A 19,265-nucleotide genomic window follows, 5' to 3' on the forward strand; every position below is an offset into this window, starting at 1 on the left:
AAATATCTACACCAATATCTCTATAAACATGGAAATATCTACACCGCTATCTGTATAAACATGGAAATATCTACACCGCTATCTCTTTAAACATGGAAATATCTACACCGCCATCTGTATAAACATGGAAATATATACACAGTCATCTGTATAAACATGGAAATATCTACACCACCATCTCTATAAACATGGAAATATCTACACAGCTATCTTTATAAACATGGAAATATCTACACCGCTATCTTTATAAATATGGAAATAGCTACACCGCTATCTCTATAAACATGGAAATGTCTACACTGCAATCTGTATAAACATGGAAATATCTTCATGGCTATCTCTGTAAACATGGAAATATCTACTCCACCATCGGTATAAACATGGAAATACCTACACAGTCATCTGTATAAACATGAAAACATCTACACCGCTATTTCTATAAACATGGAAATACCTTCACTGCTATCTGTATAAACATGGAAATATCTACACCGCTATCTGTATCCACATGGAAATATCTACACCGCTATCTGTATGAACATGGAAATATCTACAACGCTGTCTGTATACACATGGAAATATCTGCACCGCAATCTCTATACACATGGAAATACCTACACCGCTATCTGTATAAGCTTGGAAATATCTCCACCGCTATCAGTATAAACATGGAAATATCTACAAAGCTATCTGTATAAACATGGAAATAACTACACCGATATCTGTATAAATATGGAAATATCTACACCGCCATCTGTATAAACATGGAAATATCTACATCGCTATCTGTATAAACATGGAAATATCTACACCGCTGTTTGTATAAACATGGAAATATCTACACCGCTATCTGTATAAACATGGAAATATCTACACCGCTATCTTTATAAACATGGAAATATCTACATCGATATCTGCATAAACATGGAAATATCTCCACCGCTATCTCTATAAACATGGAAATGTCTACACAGCTATCTTTATAAACATTGAAATATCTACACCACTATCTGCACAAACATGGAAATATCTAAACTGCCATCTGTATAAACATGGAAATAGCCACACCGATATCTGTATAAACATGGAAATATCTACGCAGCCATCTGAATAAACATGGAAATAACTACACCGCTATCTGTATAAATATGGAAATATATACACGGATATCTCCATAAACATGGAAATATCTACACTTCCATCTGTACAAACATGGAAATATATACACCGCTATCTCTATAAACATGGAAATATCTACACCGACATCTGTATAAACATGGAAATATATACACAGTCATCTGTATAAACATGGAAATATCTATACCACCATCTCTATAAACATGGAAATATCTACACTGCCATCTTTATAAACATTGAAATATCTACACAGCCATCTGTATAAACATGGAAATATCTACTCCGCTATCTCTATACACATGGAAATACCTACACCGCTATCTGTAAAAACATGGAAATATCTACAACGCTATCTGTATAAACATGGAAATATCTTCACCACTATCTGTATAAACTTGGAAATATTTCCACCGCTGTCTGTATTAACATGGAAATATCTACACCACTATCTGCATAAACATGGAAATATCTACACTGCCATCTGTATAAACATGGAAATAGCCACACCGCTATCTGTATGAACATGGATATATCTACCCCGCCATCTGAATAAACATGGAAATATCTACAATGCTAAGTACTTAAATATGGAAATTTCTACACCGATATCTCTACAAACATGGAAATATCTACAACGCTATATGTATTAACATGGAAATATCTACTCTGCTATCTCTATAAACATGGAAATATCTACACCGCTATCTGTATAAACATGGAAATATCTACACCGCTATCTTTATAAACATGGAAATATCTACATCGCTATCTGCATAAACATGGAAATATCTCCACCGCTATCTCTATAAACATGGAAATATCTCCACCGCTATCTCTATAAACATGGAAATATCTACACAGCTATCTTTATAAACATGGAAATATCTACACCACTATCTGCACAAACATGGAAATATCTAAACTACCATCTGTATAAACATGGAAATAGCCACACCGATATCTGTATAAACATGGAAATATCTACGCAGCCATCTGAATAAACATGGAAATAACTACACCGCTATCTGTATAAATATGGAAATATCTACACCGATATCTCCATAAACATGGAAATATCTACACTTCCATCTGTATAAACATGGAAATATATACACCGCTATCTCTATAAACATGGAAATATCTACACCGCCATCTGTATCAACATGGAAATATATACACAGTCATCTGTATAAACATGGAAATATCTATACCACCATCTCTATAAACATGGAAATATCTCCACCGCTATCTGAATAAACATGAAAATATCTCAACCACTATCTGTATAAATATGGAAATATCTACACCGATATCTCCATTAACATGGAAATATCTACACCGCTCTCTGTATAAACATGGGAAAATATACACCGCTATCTCTATAAACATGGAAATATCTACACCGCCATCTGTATAAACATGGAAATATATACACAGTCATCTGTATAAACATGGAAATATCTACACCACCATCTCTATAAGCATGGGAATATCTACACTGCCATCTTTATAAACATGGATATATCTACACCGTGATCTGTATAGACATCGAAATATCTACACCGTGATCTGTATAAACATGGAAATATCTACACCGCTATCTGTATAAACATGGAAATATCTTCACCACTATCTGTATAAACTTGGAAATATCTCCACAGCTATCTGTATAAACATGGAAATATCTACACCGCTATCTCTATAAACATGGAAATATCTACACCGCTATCTTTATAAACGTGGAAATATCTACACCGCTCTCTTTATAAATATGGAAATAGCTACACCGCTATCTCTATAAACATGGAAATTTCTACACTGCTATCTGTATAAACATGGAAAGAGCCACATCGCTATCTGTATAAACATGGAAATATCTATGCCGCCATCTGAATAAACATGGAATTATCTGCACCGCTATCTGTATAAATATGCAAATATCTACAATATCTCTATAAACATGGAAATATCTACACCGCTATCTGTATAAACATGGAAATATCTACACCGCTATCTCTATGAACATGGAAATATCTACACCGCTGTCTGTATACACATGGAAATATCTACACCGCTATCTCTGTACACATGGAAGTACCTACACCGCTATCTGTATAAACTTGGAAATATCTCCACCGCTATCAGTATAAACATGGAAATATCTACACCGCTTTCTGTATAAACATGGAAATATCTCCACCGCCATCTGTATAAACATGGAAATATGTACACCGCTATCTCTATACACATGGAAATACCTACACCACTATCCGTATAAACATGGAAATATCTACACCGCTATCTCTATAAGCATGGAAATATCTACACCACTATCTGTATAAACTTGGAAATCTCTCCACCGCTATCTGTATAAACATGGAAATATCTCCAACGCTATCTGTATAAACATGGAAATATCTCCACAGCAATCGGTATCTATATGGAAATATCTAAACCGCTGTCTCTATAAACTTGGAAATGTCTACACTGCTATCTCTATAAATATGGAAATACGTACACCGCTACCTGTATAAACATGGAAATATCTGCACAGCTCTCTTTATAAACATGGAAATATCTACAACGCTATCTGAATAAACTTGGAAATATCTACACCGCTATCTGTATAAACATGGAAATATGTACAAAGCTATCTGTATAAACTTAGAAATCTCCACACTGCCATCGGTAGAAAGATGGAAATATCTACACCGTGATCTATATCAACATGGAAATAGCTACACCTATACATGTATAAACGAGGAAATATCTACACCTCTATCTGTATAAGTATGGAAATGTCTACACCGCAGTCGCTATAAACAAGGAAGTGTCTACACCGCTATCGCTGTAAACATGGAAATATCTACACCGCCATCTGTATAAACATGGAGATAACTACACAGTACTCTGTATAAACATGGAAATATCAACACCACTCTCTGTATAAACATGGAAATATCTACACCGCTATCTTTATAAACATGGAAATATCTACATCGCTATCTGTATAAACACGGAAATATCTCCACCGCTATCTCTATAAACATGGAAATATCTACACCGCTATCTTTATAATCATGGAAATACCGACACCACTGATTGTATAAACATGGAAATATCTACACAGCTATCTGTATAAACATGGAAATATCTACACCGCTATCTTTATAAGTATGGAAATGTCTACACCGCTATCTCTATAAACAAGGAAGTATCTACACCGCTATCCCTATAAACATGGAAATATCTACACTGCCATCTGTATAAACATGGAAAGAGCTACATCGCTCTCTGTATAAACATGGAAATATCTACGCCGCCATCTGAATAAACATGGAATTATCTGCACCGCTATCTGTATAAATGTGGAAATATCTACACAAATATCTCTATAAACATGGAAATAACTACACCGCTATCTGTATAAACATGGAAATATCTTCACCACTATCTGTATAAACTTGGAAATATCTCCACAGCTATCTGTATAAACATGGAAATATCTACACCGCTATCTCTATAAACATGGAAATATCTACACCGCTATCTTTATAAACATGGAAATATCTACACCGCTATCTTTATAAATATGGAAATAGCTACACCGCTATCTCTATAAACATGGAAATGTCTACACTGCTATCTGTATAAACATGGAAAGAGCCACATCGCTATCTGCATAAACATGGAAATATCTACGCCGCCATCTGAATAAACATGGAATTATCTGCACCGCTATCTGTATAAATATGGAAATATCTACAACAATATCTCTATAAACATGGAAATATCTACACCGCTATCTGTATAAACATGGAAATATCTACACCGCTATCTCTATAAACATGGAAATATCTACACTGCCATCTTTATAAACATGGAAATATCTACACCGTGATCTGTATAGACATGGAAATATCTACACCGTGATCTGTATAAACATGGAAATATCTACGCCACTATCTGTATAAACATGGAAATATTTTCACCACTATCGGTATAAACTTGGAAATATCTCCACAGCTATCTGTATAAACATGGAAATATCTACACCGCTATCTCTATAAATATGGAAATATCTACACCGCTATCTTTATAAACATGGAAATATCTACACCGCTATCTTTATAAATATGGAAATAGCTACACCGCTATCTCTATAAACATGGAAATGTCTACACTGCTATCTGTATAAACATGGAAATATCTTCATGGCTATCTCTGTATACATGGAAATATCTACCCCACCATCTGTATAAACATGGAAATACCTACTCAGTCATCTGTATAAACATGGAAACATCTACATCGCTATTTCTATAAACACGGAAATACCTTCAATGCTATCTGTATAAACATGGAAATATCTGCACCGCTATCTCTATAAACATGGAAATATCTACACCGCCATCTGTATAAACATGGAAATATATACACAGTCATCTGTATAAACATGGAAATATCTACACCACCATCTCTATAAACATGGAAATATCTACACTGCCATCTTTATAAACATGGAAATATCTACACCGTGATCTGTATAGACATGGAAATATCTACACCGTGATCTGTATAAACATGGAAATATCTACACCGCTATCTGTATAAACATGGAAATATCTTCACCACTCTCTGTATAAACTTGGAAATATCTCCACAGCTATCTGTATAAACATGGAAATATATACACCGCTGTCTCTATAAACATGGAAATATCTACACCGCTATCTTTATAAACATGGAAATATCTACACCGCTATCTTTATAAATATGGAAATAGCTACACCGCTATCTCTATAAACATGGAAATGTCTACACTGCTATCTGTATAAACATGAAAAGAGCCACATCGCTATCTGTATAAACATGGAAATATCTACGCCGCCATCTGAATAAACATGGAATTATCTGCACCGCTATCTGTATAAATATGGAAATATCTACACCAATATCTCTATAAACATGGAAATATCTCCACCGCTATCTGTATAAACATGGAAATGTCTACACCGCTATCTCTTTAAACATGGAAATATCTACACCGCTATCTCTATGAACATGGAAATATCTACACCGCTGTCTGTATACACATGGAAATATCTACACCGCTATCTCTATACACATGGAAGTACCTACACCGCTATCTGTATAAACTTGGAAATATCTCCAATGCTATCAGTATAAACATGGAAATATCTACACCGCTATCTGTACAAACATGGAAATATCTCCACCGCCATCTGTATAAACATGGAAATATCTACACCGCTATCTCTATACACATGGAAATACCTACACCACTATCCGTATAAACATGGAAATATCTACACCGCTATCTGTATAAGCATGGAAATATCTACACCACTATCTGTATAAACTTGGAAATCTCTCAACCGCTATCTGTATAAACATGGAAATATCTCCAACGCTATCTGTATAAACATGGAAATATCTCCACAGCAATCGGTATAAATATGGAAATATCTAAACCGCTGTCTCTATAAACTTGGAAATGTCTACACTGCTATCTCTTTAAATATGGAAATACGTACACCGCTACCTGTATAAACATGGAAATATCTGCACAGCTATCTTTATAAACATGGAAATATCTACAACGCTATCTGAATAAACTAGGAAATATCTACACCGCTATCTGTATAAACATGGAAATATGTACACAGCTATCTGTATAAACTTAGAAATCTCTACACTGCCATCGGTAGAAAGATGGAAATATCTACACCGTGATCTATATGAACATGGAAATATCTACACCTATACATGTATAAACGAGGAAATATCTACACCTCTATCTGTATAAGAATGGAAATGTCTACACCGCATTCGCTATAAACAAGGAAGTGTCTACACCGCTATCTCTGTAAACATGGAAATATCTACACTGCCATCTGTATAAACATGGAAAGAGCTACATCGCTCTCTGTATAAACATGGAAATATCTACGCCGCCATCTGAATAAACATGGAATTATCTGCACCGCTATCTGTATAAATATGGAAATATCTACACAAATATCTCTATAAACATGGAAATAACTACACCGCTATCTGTATAAACATGGAAATATCTACACCGCTTTCTCTATAAACATGGAAATATCTACACCGCCATCTGTATAAACATGGAAATATATACACAGTCATCTGTATAAACATGGAAATATCTACACCACAATCTCCATAAACATGGAAATATCTACACTGCCATCTTTATACACATGGAAATATCTACACCGTGATCTGTATATACGTGGAAATACCTACACTGTCATCTGTATAAACATGGAAATATCTACACCGCTATCTGTATAAACATGGAAATATCTACACCACTATCTGTATAAACTTGGAAATATCTCCACAGCTATCTGTATAAACATGGAAATATCTACACCGCTATCTCTATATACATTGAAATATCTACAGAGCTATCTTTATAAACATGGAAATATCTACACCACTATGTTTATAAATATGGAAATAGCTACACCGCTATGTCTGTAAACATGGAAATATCTACATCGCTATCTGTATAAACATGGAAATATCTACACCGCGCTCTGTATAAACATGGAAATGTCTATACAGCTATCTGTATAAATATGGAAATATCTACACAACGATCAGTATAAACCTGGAAATATCTACACCGCTGTCTGTGTAAACATGAAAATATCTATACTGCCATCTGAATAAACATGGAAATATCTACGCAGGTATCTCTATAAATATGGAAATAACTTCACCGCTATCTCTATAAACATGGAAATACCTACACCGCTATCTCTATAAACATGGAAATATCTACACCGCTATCTCTATAAACATGGAAATATCTACACCGCCATCTGTAGAAACATGGAAATATATCCACAGTCATCGGTGAAAACATGGAAATATCTATACATCCATCTGTATAAACATGGCAATATATACAGGGCCACCTGTATAAAAATGGAGATATCCACACCGCTATCTGTATAAACATGGAAATAACTACATCGCTATCTGTATAAACATGGAAATATCTCCACCGCTATCTGTATAAACATTTAAATATCTACACCGCTATCTATATAAATATGGAAATATCTCCACCGCTATCTCTATAAACATGGAAATATCTACACCGCTATTTTTCTAAACATGGTAATATCTACAACGCTGCTTGTATAAACATGGAAATATCTTCACCACTATCTGTATAAACATGGAAATATCTACACCGCTATCTTGATAAACATGGAAATATCTACACCGCTATCTGTATAAACATGGAAATATCTACATCGCTATCTGCATAAACATGGAAATATCTCCACCGCTATCTGTATAAACATGGAAATATCTCCACCGCTATCTCTGTAAACAAGGAAATATCTGCACATCTATCTTTATAAACGTGGAAATATCTACACCACTATCTGTATAACCATGGAAATATCTACACCGCCATCTGTATAAACATGGAAATAGCCACACCGCTATCTGTATTAACATGGATATAGCCACACGGCTATCTGTATAAACATGGAAATATCTACTCGGCCATCTGAATAAACATGGAAATATCTCCACCAGTATCTGTATAAATATGGAAATATCTACACCGATATCTCAATAAACATGGAAATATCTCCACCGCTATCTGTATAAACATGAAAATACCTACACCGCTATCTCTATAAACATGGAAATATCTACACCGCCATCTGTATGAACATGGAAACATATACAGTCATCTGTATAAACTTGGAAATATCTACACCACCATCTCTATAAACATGGAAATATCTACACTGCCATCTTTATAAACATGGAAATATCTACACAGCCATCTGTATAAACATGGAAATATCTACACCGCTATCTGTATAAACATGGAAATATCTACACCACTGTGTGTATAAACTTGGAAATATCTCCACCGCTATCTGTATAAACATGGAAATATCTCCAACGCTGTCTGTATAAATATGGAAATATCTAAACTGCTATCTCTATACACATGGAAATGTCTACACTGCTATATCTATAAACATGGAAATACCTAAACCGCTACCTGTAGAAACATGGAAATATCTACACAGCTATCTGTATAGACATGGAAATATCTACAACGCTATCTGCATAAACTTGGAAATATCTACACCGCTATCTGTATAAACATGGAAATATGTACACAGCTATCTGTATAAACATAGAAATCTCTACACTGCCATCGGTAGAAAGATGGAAATATCTACACCGTGATCTGTATGAACATGGAAATATCTACACCTATACCTGTATAAACGTGGAAATATCTACACCTCTATCTGTATAAGTATGGAAATGTCTACACCGCAGTCTCTATAAACAAGGAAGTGTCTACACCGCTATCTCTATAAACATGGAAATATCTACACCGCCATCTGTATAAACATGGAGATATCTACACAGTACTCTGTATAAACATGGAAACATCAACACGACTATCTGTATAAACATGGAAATATCTACACCGCTATCTTTATAAACATGGAAATATCTACATCGCTATCTGTATAAACACGGAAATATCTCCACCGCTACCTCTATAAACATGGAAATATCTAGACCGCTATCTTTATAATCATGGAAATATCGACACCACTGATTGTATAAACATGGAAATATCTACACCGCTATCTGTATAAACATGGAAATATCTACACCGCTATCTTTATAAGTATGGAAATGTCAACACCGCTATCTCTATAAACAAGGAACTCTCTACACCACTATCTCTATAAACATGGAAATATCTACACTGCCATCTGTATAATCATGCAAATATATACACAGTCATCTGTATAAACATGGAAATATCTACACCACCATCTCTATAAACATGGAAATATCTACACAGCTATCTTTATAAACATGGAAATATCTACACCGCTATCTTTATAAATATGGAAATAGCTACACCGCTATCTCTATAAACAGGCAAATGTCTACACTGCAATCTGTATAAACATGGAAATATCTTCATGGCTATCTCTGTAAACATGGAAATATCTACTTCACCATCTGTATAAACATGGAAATACCTACACAGTCATCTGTATAAACATGGAAACATCTACACCGCTATTTCTATAAACATGGAAATACCTTCATTGCTATCTGTATAAACATGGAAATATCTACACCGCTATCTGTATACACATGGAAATATCTACACCGCTATCTCTATGAACATGGAAATATCTACACCGCTGTCTGTATACACATGGAAATATCTGCACCGCTATCTCTATACACATGGAAATACCTACACTGATATCTGTATAAACTTGGAAATATCTCCACCGCTATCAATATAAACATGGAAATATCTACAAAGCTATCTGTATAAACATGGAAATAACTCCACCGATATCTGTATAAACATGGAAATATCTACACTGCTATCTGTATAAACATGGAAATATCTACACCGCCATCTGTATAAACATGGAAATATCTACATCGCTATCTGTATAAACATGGAAATATCTACACCACTGTTTGTATAAACATGTTAATATCTACACCGCTATCTGTATAAACATGGAAACATCTACACCGCTATCTTCATAAACATGGAAATATCAACATCGCTATCTGCTAAACATGGAAATATCTCCACCGCTATCTCTATAAACATGGAAATATCTCCACCGCTATCTCTATAAACATGGAAATATCTACACAGCTATATTTATAAACATGGAAATATCTACAACACTATCTGTACAAACATGGAAATATCTAAACTGCCATCTGTATAAACATGGAATTAGCCACACCGATATCTGTATAAACATGGAAATATCTACACAGCTATCTGAATAAACATGGAAATATCTACATGGCTATCTCTATAAACATGGAAATATCTACACCACCATCTGTATAAACATGAAAATAGCTACACAGTCATCTGTATAAACATGAAAATATCTACACCACTATCTGTATAAACACGGAAATATCTACACAGTCATCTCTGTTAGCATGGAAATATCTTCACCGCTATCTGTATAAACATGGAAATATCTACACCGCTATCCCTATAAACATGGAAATACCTACACCGCAATCTGTATAAACATGGAAATATCTACACCGCTATCTGTATAAACATGGAAATATCTACACCGCGCTCTGTATAAACATGGAAATGTCTATACCGCTATCTTTATAAATATGGAAATATCTACACCACGATCAGTATAAACATGGAAATATCCACACCGCTGTCTGTATAAACATGGAAATATCTATATTGCCATCTGAATAAACACGGAAATATCTACACAGGTATCTCTATAAATATGGAAATATCTTCACCGCTATCTCTATAAACATGGAAATACCTACAACGCTATCTCTATAAACATGGAAATATCTACACCGCTATCTCTATAAACATGGAAATATCTACACCGCCATCTGTAGAAACATGGAAATATATCCACAGTCATCTGTGAAAACATCGAAATATCTATACATCCATCTGTATTAACATAGCAATATATACAGGGCCACCTATATAAACATGGAGATATCTACACCGCTACCTGTATAAACATGGAAATATCTACATCGCTATCTGTATAAACATGGAAATATCTCCACCGCTATCTGTATAAACATTTAAATATCTACACCGCTATCTATATAAATATGGAAATATCTCCACCGCTATCTCTATAAACATGGAAATATCCACACCGCTCTTTTTCTAAACATGGTAATATCAACAACGCTGCTTGTATAAACATGGAAATATCTTCACCACTATCTGTATAAACATGGAAAAATCTACACCGCTATCTTGATAAACATGGAAATATCTACACCGCTATCTGTGTAAACATGGAAATATCTACATCGCTATCTGCATAAACATGGAAATATCTCCACCGCTATCTCTATAAACATGAAAATATCTCCACCGCCATCTCTGTAAACAAGGAAATATCTACACATCTATCTTTATAAACGTGGAAATATCTACACCACTATCTGTGTAAACATGGAAATATCTACACCGCCATCTGGATAAACATGGAAATAGCCACAACGCTATCTGTATAAACATGGAAATAGCCACACAGCTATCTGTATAAACATGGAAATATCTACGCGGCCATCTGAATAAACATGGAAATAACTACACCGCTATCTGTATAAATATGGAAATAACTACACCGATATCTCCATAAACATGGAAATATCTCCACCGCTATCTGTATAAACTTGGAAATACCTACACCGCTATCTCTATAAACATGGAAATATCTACACCGCCATCTGTATAAACATGGAAATATAAACACAGTCATCTGTATAAACTTGGAAATATCTACAACACCATCTCTATAAACATGGAAATAACTACGCTGCCATCTTTATAAGCTTGGAAATATCTACACAGCCATCTGTATAAACATGGAAATACCTACACCGCTATCTCTATACACATGGAAATACCTACACCACTATCTGTATAAACATGGAAATATCTACACCGCTATCTGTATAAACATGGAAATATCTACACCACTGTCTGTATAAACTTGGAAATATCTCCACCGCTATCTGTATAAACATGGAAATATCTCCAATGCTATCTGTATAAACATGGAAATACCTCCACAGCAATCTGTATAAATATGGAAATATCTAAACCGCTATCTCTATACACATGGAAATGTCTACACTGCTATCTCTATAAACATGGAAATACCTACACCGCTACCTGTATAAACATGGAAATATCTCCACCGCTATCTGTATAAACATGGAAATATCTCCAACGCTATCTGTATAAACATGGAAATACCTCCACAGCAATCTGTATAAATATGGAAATATCTAAACCGCTATCTCTATACACATGGAAATGTCTACACTGCTATCTCTATAAACATGGAAATACCTACACCGCTACCTGTATAAACATGGAAATATCTACACAGCTATCTGTATAAACATGGAAATATCTACAACGCTATCTGCATAAACTTGGAAATATCTACACCGCTATCTGTATAAACATGGAAATATGTACACAGCTATCTGTATAAACATAGAAATCTCTACACTGCCATCGGTAGAAAGATGGAAATATCTACACCGTGATCTGTATGAACATGGAAGTATCTACACCTATACCTGTATAAAGGTGGAAATATCTACACCTCTATCTGTATAAGTATGGAAATGTCTACACCACACTCTCTATAAACAAGGAAGTGTCTACACCGCTATCTCTATAAACATGGAAATATCTACACCGCATCTGTATAAACATGGAGATATCTACACAGTACTCTGTATAAACATGGAAATATCAACACCACTATCTGTATAAGCATGGAAATATCTACACCGTTATCTTTATAAACATGGAAATATCTACATCACTATCTGTATAAACACGGAAATATCTCCACCGCTATCTCTATAAACATGGAAATATCTACACCGCTATCTTTATAATCATGGAAATATCGACACCGCTGATTGTATAATCATGGAAATATCTACACCGCTATCTATATAAACATGGAAATATCTACACCGCTATCTTTATAAGTATGGAAATGTCAACACCGCTATCTCTATAAACAAGGAAGTATCTACAGCACTATCTCTATAAACATGGAAATATCTACACTGCCATCTGTATAAACATGGAAATATATACACAGTCATCTGTATAAACATGGAAATGTCTACACAACCATCTCTATAAACATGGAAATATCTACACTGCCATCTTTATAAACATGGAAATATCTACACTGTGATGTGTATAGACATGGAAATATCTACAACGTGATCTGCATAAACATGGAAATACCTACACCGCTATCTGTATAAACATGGAAATATCTACAACACTATCTGTATAAACTTGGAAATATCTCCACAGCTATGTGTATAAACATGGAAATATCTACACCACTATCTCTATAAACATGGAAATATCTACACAGCTATCTTTATAAACATGGAATTGTCTACACCGCTATCTTTATAAATATGGAAATAGCTACACCGATATCTCTATAAACATGGAAATGTCTACAATGCTATCTGCATAAACATGGAAATATCTTCATGGCTATCTCTGTAAACATGGAAATATCTACTCCACCATCTGTATAAACATGGAAATACCTACACAGTCATCTGTATAAACATGGAAAGATCTACAACGCTATTTCTATAAACATGGAAATACCTTCACTGCTATCTGTATAAACATGGAAATATCTACACTGCTATCTGTATAAACATGGATATATCTACACTGCTATCTGTATAAACATGGAAATATCTACACCGCTGTCTGAATACACATGGAAATATCTACACCACTATCTCTATACACATGGAAATACCTACACCGCTATCTGTATAAACTTGGAAATATCTTCACCGCTATCAGTATAAACATGGAAATATCCACACCGCTATCTGTATAAACATGGAAATATCTCTACCGCCATCTGTATAAACATGGAAATATCTGCACCGCTATCTCTTTACACATGGAAATACCTACACCACTATCTGCATAAACATGGAAATATCTACATCGCTATCTGTATAAACATAGAAATATCTACACCGCTATCTCTATACACATGGAAATATCTACATCGCTATCTGTGTAAACATAGAAATGTCTACACCGCTATCTGTATAAACATGGAAATATCTACACCACTATCTGTATAAACTTGGAAATATCTCCACCGCTATCTGTATAAACATGGAAATATCTCCAACGCTATCTGTAAACATGGAAATATCTCCACAGCAATCTGTATAAATATGGAAATATCTAAACCGCTATCTCTATAAACATGGAAATGTCTACACGGCTATCTCTATAAACATGGAAATACCTACACCGCTACCTGTATAAACATGGAAATATCTGCACAGCTATCTTTATAAACATGGAAATATCTACAACGCTATCTGCATAAACTTGGAAATATCTACACCGCTATCTGTATAAACATGGAAATATGTACACAGCTATCTGTATAAACTTAGAAATCTCTACACTGCCATCGGTAGAAAGATGGAAATATCTACACCGTGATCTGTATGAACATGGAAATATCTACACCTATACCTGTATAAACGTGGAAATATCTACACCTCTATCTGTATAAGTATGGAAATGTCTACACCACAGTCTCTATAAACAAGGAAGTGTCTACACCGCTATCTCTATAAACATGGAAATATCTACACCGCCATCTGTATAAACATGGAGATACCAACACAGTACTCTGTATAAACATGGAAATAACAACACCACCATCTGTATAAACATGGAAATATCCACACCGCTATCTTTATAAACATGGAAATATCTACATCGCTGTCTGTATAAACACGGAAATATCTCCACCGCTATCTCTATAAACATGGAAATATCTACACCGCTATCTTTATAATCATGGAAATACCAACACCGCTGATTGTATAAACATGGAAATATCTACACCGCTGTCTGTATAAACCTGGGAATATCTACACCGCTATCTTTATAAGTATGGAAATGTCTGCACCGCTATCTCTATAAACAAGGAAGTATCTACACCTCTATATCTATAAACATGGAAATATCTACACTGCCATCTGTATAAACATGGAAATATCTACGCTGCCATCTGAATAAACATGGAATTATCTGCACCGCTATCTGTATAAATATGGAAATATATACAAAAATATCTGTATAAACATGGAAATACCTACACCGCTATCTGTATAAACATGGAAATATCTACACCACTATCTCTATAAACATGGAAATATCTACACCGCCATCTGTATAAACATGGAAATATATACACAGTCATCTGTATAAACATGGAAATCTCTACACCATCATCTCTATAAACATGGAAATATCTACACTGCCATCTTTATAAACATTGAAATATCTACACAGCCATCTGTATAAACATGGAAATATCTACCCCGCTATCTCTATACACATGGAAATACCTACACCGCTATCTGTAAAAACATAGAAATATCTACAACGCTATCTGTATAAACATGGAAATATCTTCACCACTATCTGTATAAAATTGGAAATATTTCCACCGCTGTCTGTATTAACATGGAAATATCTACACCACTATCTGCATAAACATGGAAATATCTACACTGCCATCTGTATAAACATGGAAATAGCCACAACGCTATCTGTATGAACAAGGATATATCTACGCCGCCCTCTGAAAAAACATGGAAATATCTACAACGCTATGTGCTTAAATATGGAAATTTCTACACCGATATCTCTATAAACATGGAAATATCTACACCGCTATCTGTATAAACATGGAAATATCTACACCGCTATCTCTATAAACATGGAAATATCTACACCGCCATCTGTATAAACATGGAAATATATACAGAGTCATCTGTATAAACATGGAAATATCTACACCACCAACTCTATCAACATGTAAATATCTACACTGCCATCTTTATAAACATGGAAATATCTACACATCCGCCTGTATAAACATGGAAATATCTACACCGCTATCTCTATACACATGGAAATACATACACTGCTATCTGTATAAACATGGAAATATCTGCAACGCTATCTGTATAAACATGGTAATATCTACGCCGCCATCTGATTGAACATGGAAATATCTACACCGCTATCTGTATAAACATGAAAATATCTACACCGCTATGTCTATAAACATGGAAATATTTCCACCGCTATCTGTACAAACATGGAAATATCTCAACCGCTATCTGTATAAATATGGAAATATCTACACCGCTATCTCTATAAACATGGAAATACCTGCACCGCCTTGTCTCTAAACGTGGAATTATCTACACTGCTATCTCTGTAAACACAGAAATATCTACACCACCATCTCTATAAACTTAGAAATATCTACACCGCCATCAGTATAAACGTGGAAATATCTACACAGCCATCTGTATAAAAATAGAAATATCTACACTGCCATCTGTAAAAGATGGAAATATCTACACCGCGATCTCTAAGAACATGGAAATACCTACACCTATACCTCTATAAACATGGAAATAACTACACTGCTATTTGTATAAATATGGAAATATCTACACCGCTATCTCTATAAACAAGGAAATGTCTACACAGCTGTCTCTATAAACATGGAAATATCTACACCACCATCTGTATAAACATGAAAATAGCTACACAGTCATCTGTATAAACATGAAAATATCTACACCACTATCTGTATAAACATGGAAATATCTACACAGTCATCTCTGTAAGCATGGAAATATCTTCACCGCTATCTGTATAAACATGGAAGTAACCACACCGCTATCTGTATAAACATGGAAATATCTACACCGCCATCTGTAAAAACATGGAAATACCTACACAGTCATCTCTATAAACATGGAAATATCTACACCTCCAACTGTATAAAGATGGAAATATCTACACCGCTATCCCTATAAACATGGAAATACCTACACCGCAATCTGTATAAACATGGAAATATCTACACCGCTATCTGTATAAACATGGAAATATCTACACCGTGCTCTGTATAAACATGGAAATGTCTATACCGCTATCTGTATAAATACGGAAATATCTACACCACGATCAGTATAAACATGGAAATATCTACACCGCCGTCTGTATAAACATGGAAATATCTATACTGCCATCTGAATAAACACGGAAATATCTACACAGGTATCTCTATAAATATGGAAATATCTTCACCGCTATCTCTATAAACATGGAAATACCAACACCGCTATCTCTATAAACATGGAAATATCTACACCGCTATCTCTATAAACATGGAAATATCTACACCGCCATCTGTAGAAACATGGAAATATATCCACAGTCATCTGTGAAAACATGGAAATATCTATACATCCATCTGTATTAACATGGCAATATATACAGGGCCACCTGTATGCACATGGAGATATCTACACCGCTATCTGTATAAACATGGAAATATCTACATTGCTATCTGTATAAACATGGAAATATCTACACCGCTATCTGTATAAACGTTTAAATATCTACACCGTTATCTATATAAATATGGAAATATCTCCACCGCTATCTCTATAAACATGGAAATACCTACACCGCTATCTGTATAAACTTGGAAATATCTCCACCGCTATCAGTATAAACATGGAAATACCTACAAAGCTATCTGTATAAACATGGAAATATCTACATCACTATCTGCATAAACATGGAAATATCTCCACCGCTATCTCTGTAAACATGGAAATATCTCCACCGCTATCTCTATAAACATGGAAATATCTACACAGCCATCTTTATAAACATGGAAATATCTACACCACTATCTGTGCAAACATGGAAATATCTACACTGCTATCTGTATAAACATGGAAAGAGCCACATCGCTATCTGTATAAACATGAAGATATCTGCGCCGCCATCTGAATAAACATGGAATTATCTGCACCGCTATCTGTATAAATATGGAAATATCTACAACAATATCTCTATAAACATGGAAATATCTACACCGGTATCTGTATAAACATGGAAATACCTACACCGCTATCTGTAAAAACATGGAAATATCTACAACGCTATCTGTATAAACATGGAAATATCTTCACCACTATCTATACAAACTTGGAAATATTTCCACCGCTGTCTGTATTAACATGGAAATATCTACAGCACTATCTGCATAAACTTGGAAATATCTACACTGCCATCTGTAAAAACATAGAAATAGCCAAACCGCTATCTGTATGAACATGGATATATCTACGCCGCCATCTGAATAAACGTGGAAATATCTACAACGCTATGTGCTTAAATATGGAAATTTCTACACCGATATCTCTACAAACATGGAAATATCTACACCGCTATATGTATAAACATGGAAATATCTACACCGCTATCTCTATAAGCATGGAAACATCTACACCGCCATCTGTATAAACATGGAAATATATACACAGTCATATGTATAAACTTGGAAATATCTACA

At 34.7% G+C, this 19,265-nt stretch overlaps 1 long non-coding RNA gene across 1 annotated transcript in view; it reads right to left on the reverse strand.

The window, feature by feature from the left end:
- Positions 1 to 19,265, reverse strand: part of LOC112207723 (uncharacterized) — a 575,632-nt gene that overhangs the window by 423,571 nt on the left and 132,796 nt on the right. The window lies entirely within an intron of this gene.

This window comes from Pan troglodytes, chromosome X (genome assembly GCF_028858775.2).
Source record: "Pan troglodytes isolate AG18354 chromosome X, NHGRI_mPanTro3-v2.0_pri, whole genome shotgun sequence".
In the NCBI taxonomy this organism is placed as follows: domain Eukaryota; kingdom Metazoa; phylum Chordata; class Mammalia; order Primates; family Hominidae; genus Pan; species Pan troglodytes.